We start from the raw sequence: 7,717 nt of genomic DNA on the forward strand, positions 1-7,717 counted from the left end.
TTGTTTCTCCATGCGTTGAACACTGAATGGGATCTCTAAAATTGTCCATATGTTGTGTGTGTGTGTGTGTGTGTGATAAGTTGGCACATCATCCATGGTGCCACCAACCCCCCATCACCCAACCCCCGCGTGCCCTAAATTCTCTGACATAGGCCCCAGGCTCCCTGTGATCCTGTGTGAATAATCAGTACAGAAAACGGATGGATGGATGGAAGATGTCACTGTGACGTTTTAGCCATGAGACTCCTGGCACGATTTCCCCACTGAACCATCTCTCCATCTGCTCTGGTCTTTCTCTCAGCTTCTGTCATTGTTTAATCTTCAACATAACGTAACAGGGTAAATATTTTGCATGATGGTTTTCAGGAAGTGGTTAATTCTTTGACATACTGTAGACGTTCATGAGCTAGGGGATTTTTGCTAATGCAAAGTGTCTAGCGCTTATTCGTTCAGGCTTTGTATTTTTGCTGAATTTGCATTTGATATAAGTCACTTATCCATTCTTATGCGAGGTTTATCCGTGATCAGCTTGGCAAGCGAAGAACCTGAGAACCTCATCTTGGAACTGTGTTGAGTTGTGGACAAGGAAAGTGTTATTGGTCAACAGTGCAGGTCTGAATATCATCCAGTGTTCCGTCGTAGTGAGAGTTGTATCAATATATTTTGTGTATGTATACTTAATTTACACAGCTATGTTATGATATAAATGAATAAATGAATTCTGATGCAGTTGTAGGTTCTTTCTCAGTACACAGAGTCATACAGCAAAAGGGCAGGGCTTCTTATTATAATGCCCCAATGTTATGGAATAGCCTCAGAGTTTAGTGCTTGGGACCCTTTGCTTAGTCAGGCATTTTGTTAAATAAATACCTTTTCGCTTAGGTGATGGAAAAATCCGTTCATGTCACCCTAACACTCTTACAATCATAATCCCTGCTTGCACTTCCACATAGAGTATACCACTGATAATCTGTTCTTTTCTCCCTTCTCACCTTTTCTCCCCTTCTCTCTCTCTCTCTCTCTCTCTCTCTCTCTCTGTCAAACTGTATATGATGTACTCCTGCTGCCTGATGGGATACCGATGCCAGATCCTGGCACACTTGTACTGCTGAGGCTGCTCTTTTCTTCCAGACATGATTGATTCATCATGATGCTTCTTCCGTTTGCAGCAATTCTGTACTTGTTATTTGCCCTTTGCTGCTGTTGACATCCCTACAAGAACATACTGCTATAGTAATGACTAATATGACTATTACTGTCCATTGTTATCCACTCGAGAACAGGTTCCCTATTGAGTCTGGTTACTTCCTCAGATTGTCTCAAGGAAAATAACCTGCAATAATTCCCCGCAATTGTTACTCAGATTGGTGGCCGCCTCACCCTCCAGGTTCCGCAGTTCTACCCTGAGCTCAGGTTACAGCTTGTGTGGAGTTTTGTGTGTTCTTCCAGTGTTTATGGGGATTTCACCAGGTTCTTCAAAAAATGTGGGTAGGGGGATTGACTATGCTCTAATTCATCCAGGTGCAGATAGTGACTTGTGATGGACTGACATCAGACCCAGGTAGTATGTATCCAGTGTTAGTCTCCCGGATCCACAGGAATGATTAACATTTACATCATTAACCATTAGACATTAATTCTTTAAAATGTTCTCTAACAGCATGAGTAATTTGCTAAAGTTTTGTGCAACGTGTCTAGTCACATTATTTCTTCTTAACACAATTAAAAGAATGCGACCTTTCCTGTTTATACACAATCTGCTCTTTACCCAATTCTCATACAATCTTAGGTAACATCTGGACAGGTCTGGTCTCGGAAACATTCAGAATGTTGCAGCTCTTTGGGGTTCCCTTTTAGTATTACAAGCAGAGATACACTATATTGCCAAAAGTATTCGCTCACCTGCCTTGACTCGCATAAGAAATTAAGTGACATCCCATTCCTAATCCATAGGGTTCAATATGACGTCGGTCCACCCTTTGCAGCTATAACAGCTTCAACTCTTCTGGGAAGGCTGTCCACAAGGTTTAGGAGTGTGTTTATGAGAATTTTTGACCATTCTTCCAGAAGCGCATTTGTGAGGTCACACACTGATGTTGGACGAGAAGGCCTGGCTATCAGTCTCCACTCTAATTCATCCCAAAGGTGTTCTATCGGGTTGAGGTCAGGACTCTGTGCAGGCCAGTCAAGTTCATCCACACCAGACTCTGTCATCCATGTCTTTATGGACCTTGCTTTGTGCACTGGTGCACAGTCATGTTGGAAGAGGAAGGGGCCAGCTCCAAACTGTTCCCATAAAGTTGGGAGCATGGAATTGTCCAAAATGTCTTGGTATGCTGAAGCATTCAGAGTTCCTTTCACTGGAACTAAGGGTCCAAGCCCAGCTCCTGAAAAACAACCCCACACCATAATCCCCCCTCCACCAAACTTTACACTTGGCACAATGCAGTCAGACAAGTACCGTTCTCCTGGCAACCGCCAAACCCAGACTCGTCCATCAGATTGCCAGATGGAGAAGCGCGATTCGTCACTCCAGAGAACACATCTCCACTGCTCTAGAGTCCAGTGGCGGCGTGCTTTACACCACTGCATCCGACGCTTTGCATTGCACTTGGTGATGTATGGCTTGGATGCAGCTGCTCAGCCATGGAAACCCATTCCATGAAGCTCTCTGCGCACTGTTCTTGAGCTAATCTGAAGGCCACATGAAGTTTGGAGGTCTGTAGTGATTGACTCTACAGAAAGTTGGCGACCTCTTCACACTATGTGCCTCAGCATCCGCTGACCCCGCTCCGTCAGTTTACGTGGCCTACCACTTCGTGGCTGAGTTGCTGTCGTTCCCAAACACTTCCACGTTCTTATAATACAGCTGACAGTTGACTGTGGAATATTTAGGAGCGAGGAAATTTCACGACTGGATTTGTTGCACAGGTGGCATCCTATCACAGTTCCACGCTGGAATTCACTGAGCTCCTGAGAGCGACCCATTCTTTCACAAATGTTTGTAAAAACAGTCTGCATGCCTAGGTGCTTGATTTTATACACCTGTGGCCATGGAAGTGATTGGAACACCTGATTCTGATTATTTGGATGGGTGAGCAAATACTTTTGGCAATATAGTGTATGTGTGTTTACAAAGAACTCAAAATTTTCAGATTTGTGTTTACACTCAGCGGGGCGGTGGTAGCTCAAACGGTTAAGGCTCTGGGTCGCTGACCAGAAGATCTGGGCTCAAGCCCCAGCACTACCAAGCTGCCACCGTGGGGCCCAACCCACCCTGCTCCAGGGGTGCAGCATCATGGCTGACCCTGTGCTCTGACACCCAACCCCAATCCCCATGGATGGGATATGTGAAGAAAGAATTTCACTGTGCAGTAATGTATGTGTGACAAATAAAGACAACTTAATTTTATGCACACCTGTACACCTCAAACAAACATGAAGCAGTGCAGAAAGTCATGTAGATAGAATTACTGTGGTGTGGTTGGTTGTCCCAGACAGGCTGCTTTAAGCATTGCAGAAAACGCTGATCTTGTGGGATTTTCATATACAAAAGTCTCTATAAAGAATTTTCCAAAAAAACCAAAAAACATGTATTAGGTCCCAGCAGTGGATGCTGATGTGGAGATGACAGCAGAAAGCCTCATGGGGTTTCACAGCTATCAGCCAAGAACAGGAATCTGAGGCTAGTGTAGGGACAACTTCACAGCTGAATATCACTTGGTCACATTTTCCCCCTATTTTGTTTGAGGGGAATATTAACCATAGTTCTTAACCTTTGCTTTTAGATAGTTGTATGAATGAGCAAGTGCATAGCTGTTCCTAATAAAGTGTCTGCTGGGTGTATATCTGCATAGTTTTGACCTTGAATACACAAAAGCAACAGGTGGGAAGTGAAACCACAAGTGAAATGCGTTGGCTTGTTTGTCTTCCTAAAATAAAAGGCAAACATATATGTCTAGTACAACAAGAGAAGAGAACGTCACCACACCCTCTCGATGATGTCAGCATGATGTTTTCATAAAACATGACAACTTTTACGGCTGAAATTATTTAATATCGTAACTACTAAGATCTGATAGCATCCGTAAGAATTTTTAACCACAATAAATCTTTCATTATGTGTGGGCAATCATGCCAAAAGGATTCATGATTAAATGTTCAACATTCAATTCAATAGGAATGAATAAACAGTGAGCCAACAATAAACTATGAAGGGAATTCATTTTGTAGGAATTGTAAAGAATCCTGGAATATAATACTTACACGCTCTTACCCCTTCTGATTCTCTCCTCTTATTACAACCACGTATATCACATATCATATCCTGATGGTGCACGCTGTCAAAGAATATCAGACATCGCTTGTAAACATTGCAAATACTAACACTAATTTATTTAGCTTAACCAGGCATTACATTATGACCATTATTATATCCCTGAAGGTATGCTGTGGTATCTGGCACCAGGATGTTAGCAACAGATCCTTTAAGTCCTCTAAGTTGCGAGGTGGGGCCTCCATCGGCCATAAAGGATACTTACAGGACTTAAAGGATACTTTTGATAGATACTGACCACTGCAGACCGGGAACACCCCACAAGAGCTGCAGTTTTGGAGATGCTCTGATCCAGTGGTCTAGCCATCACAATTTGGCCCTTCGTCAAACTCACTCAAATCCTTACGCTTGTCCATTTTTCCTGCTTCTAACACATCAACTTTGAGGACAAAATGTTGACTTGCTGCCTAATATATCCCACCCACTAACAGGGGCCATGATGAGGAGATCATCAGTCTTATTCACTTCACCGGTCACTGCTCAGAATGTTATGCCTGTTTGGTATAGTTTGTGAACTCTATGTTGCTGCTTCATAAATAAGTGACACTAATCTTAATTTCTCTTAGTACACTTGTATAGCATACGAGATACGTCTACCCATGAAAACAGGCTGTGCTTATCAGAGTACTAGTGCTATCACATTCCTTGCCTTTGTTGGTTTACTTGTCATTCCTAGTGTGCTTGTAATGTCTGAGTCTTAGATTAATTCTGACTAACTTGTCTATTAAACCCTTGCTTTATTGTTACCTTACATTACCCTTTGACCTGGTCAGTCAACAATGACCGTGTTTATTTTTTTTAATCTTTCCCTCTGAGTCGTATGTGTTACAGTGACTGATTTAATTTGTATTTAATTGAAGCAGGCACCTCTTGACCAGTGTTCAAGTATACTTATGCAATCATTAGAAAGAGGAGGCCCATTATGGCGTGCCAAAAGATGTCTTGGGCTGGCCTGGGCACTCTTTTGTCTGAGAGAACAAATAGATTGATAGATCTATAGGATCAATATGACTGGTAGGAATGCTGGGTATGGCTACAGTATATACAGATATTATTTGACAATACATGCATAACTGTGGCCAGTACAAAGATGTCTGAAGTAAAAATCTAGTTTGTTTGGATCTTCTGTTAGTGTACATAGCACCAATTCCAGGTCTACCTATGGGACCACTGTTTTGTATGAGATCTGGAGAACTTTAAGGAAATTTGGGAACAGTTTATGTGATCCTAGTGAAAAGCCATCAATCTGTCCCCTGTAGACAGGCATGTGGCTATATAGGGTTGTAGGGTAGACCTTCTACAAACGTCTACAAGCTTTACAAACAAATTTTTCTGCAGAGATCCAGTGCTTTGACAAGGCACGTAGATAACCAGCAGGTCAACAACTAGATTGAACCATGATCTGTTCAGCGAGAGCTGGGATTTCAGCAACACTCCTTGCATGATATGTTGAATGCTCTGCCGTGTCAACCTTAACAGCACTGGCAGTGAGTGTGGCAAGTCATCCTGCCCCAAATGATCTGTCTCTGTCCTGTCTCTGAACTACACTAGGCATTGAGTTATCTGTCTGTTCAAAAACACATCGACGGATTTCACAGTATCTGTCTATGGGCTTGTTTTTTGCTGTCTGTCAAATACAGGATGCATCCACCCACTTCCAGAACCCACCTCGGCATTGCGTGTGATTTCGTCCCTCCAGTGTGAGACAGAATCGTGGTGTTGTCTGTTTGCACGGGGGTCTTCCTGGAAATATTGCAGTACTAGCCACACAATAAGGACGATGATATGTTGACATCAAATGTCATTTTCCATCTTCCTTTCACTCCTACAGGTTTTTCCATATCATCCCCACCCCCACCTCCCATGATGGAAGGCGTGTGTTGTTGCTTTTTCCCTATTTGTCCGGAGAAGACATGCACTGGAACACATTGTATATGCATGCTTTTAGCTCCAATCCTAGTGCTTCCACATGTGAGATCTGGCTAATCACATGCTGTTGAGACTATCCACATAGTAACTAGTCATGTGCACAGACCCTGCCTTTGCAGGAGCTCTTGGGCAACTTCCAGACATTTTAATACCCCAGGTGGTAAAGTTTTCTAATCCAATTACTATTTTCTGCTTTTTTGTCTGTAGTGACCGCACGTCTGCAGTGTAGCCCGTTTGCTCTGGTCTTGTACCTGTTTGGGCCAGACCCCTGGCTTTGACATATGTCAACAATGAAACTAAATCTTTCCTTGTAATCATTGTGTTCGGTAGTCACTGGTCCGTTCTCATGCTCTGGTTGCAGAGGAAATACCCATCCCACCACTGGTCATGTGATTTCAGAATTGAGATCAGGAGGTCAGCAGATTGATAAACATGCTTTCCTCTGTCATGAACCCACCTTTTTGTTCTGGGCTGATGTGGTAGCACCAATGTGGTTCACACTACAACCCGTGCAGCTCTTTCCGTAAAGGCAATCAGTCTTTGATACCTCCACAGGAATAAGGTGTCAACACAGATGAGCGCCAAATCAATCTGTCCCATGTTGTGTTCTTTGTATACTTCAGTGCCTTCTGGGCCTGTGTGCCAAAGACCTGTCCACGCACCAATGGCTTGTTTTTACAATAGCAAACCTGTCTCATCTGTGTTAGCAGCACTGATTTGCTGGCCTGGAGTTTCCTATGCTTTACAAACCAGTATATCAGCTCTGTATGCAGCAACCTTAAACATCATCAGTCTGCACCACCCATGAAGCATCTGGTCTCTCTACAACACCACTGATCTCAAGCCAAGACAGCCTGTTTGTAGTGCATTCAATGCTGCTACTGTGACACTTCCAGCTGCTTTGTGTTCCAATAAAAAGTCTCTTTCTCACCTTCCACCGGTCTGTTTAGAGGTGTCTTCTGGTTCAATAGTTCCTGCCACTGCAACACAGTTAAGGTGCTGAGCTTTTCTGTCTAATGAAGTGATGCGACAGGGGTCTTTTTATAGGCTATACCCCTGTGGTCACAGTCATGAGGTTAGGACGCTGCTATTAGGACTCAGCAAAAAATCAAGCGAACTGAACTGTTGTGAAGGAAACAGCCCTGGCAGTCCTAAGCGAATAGGTGTAGAGCAACAATACTGAAACATAATAATACTGGAAAAGTAATATTTTACAAAAACAATGGCATGTATAAGCATCAATTATTCCAATTTACTGTATACACACACACTGTGTGTTTAGGATTTAGTATTACACGATGATGATGATGATGATGATGATGATATAATATTTTTGAAGGATGATTTTTTTTTCCCACTTTGTGTGTCATACAGCTCAATGAACGCACATAACATACATACCTCAAACAAACACCAGTACTATCATTCATCTCACAACAATGTGCTTGGCAG

Source organism: Hemibagrus wyckioides, linkage group LG14 (genome assembly GCF_019097595.1).
Source record: "Hemibagrus wyckioides isolate EC202008001 linkage group LG14, SWU_Hwy_1.0, whole genome shotgun sequence".
In the NCBI taxonomy this organism is placed as follows: domain Eukaryota; kingdom Metazoa; phylum Chordata; class Actinopteri; order Siluriformes; family Bagridae; genus Hemibagrus; species Hemibagrus wyckioides.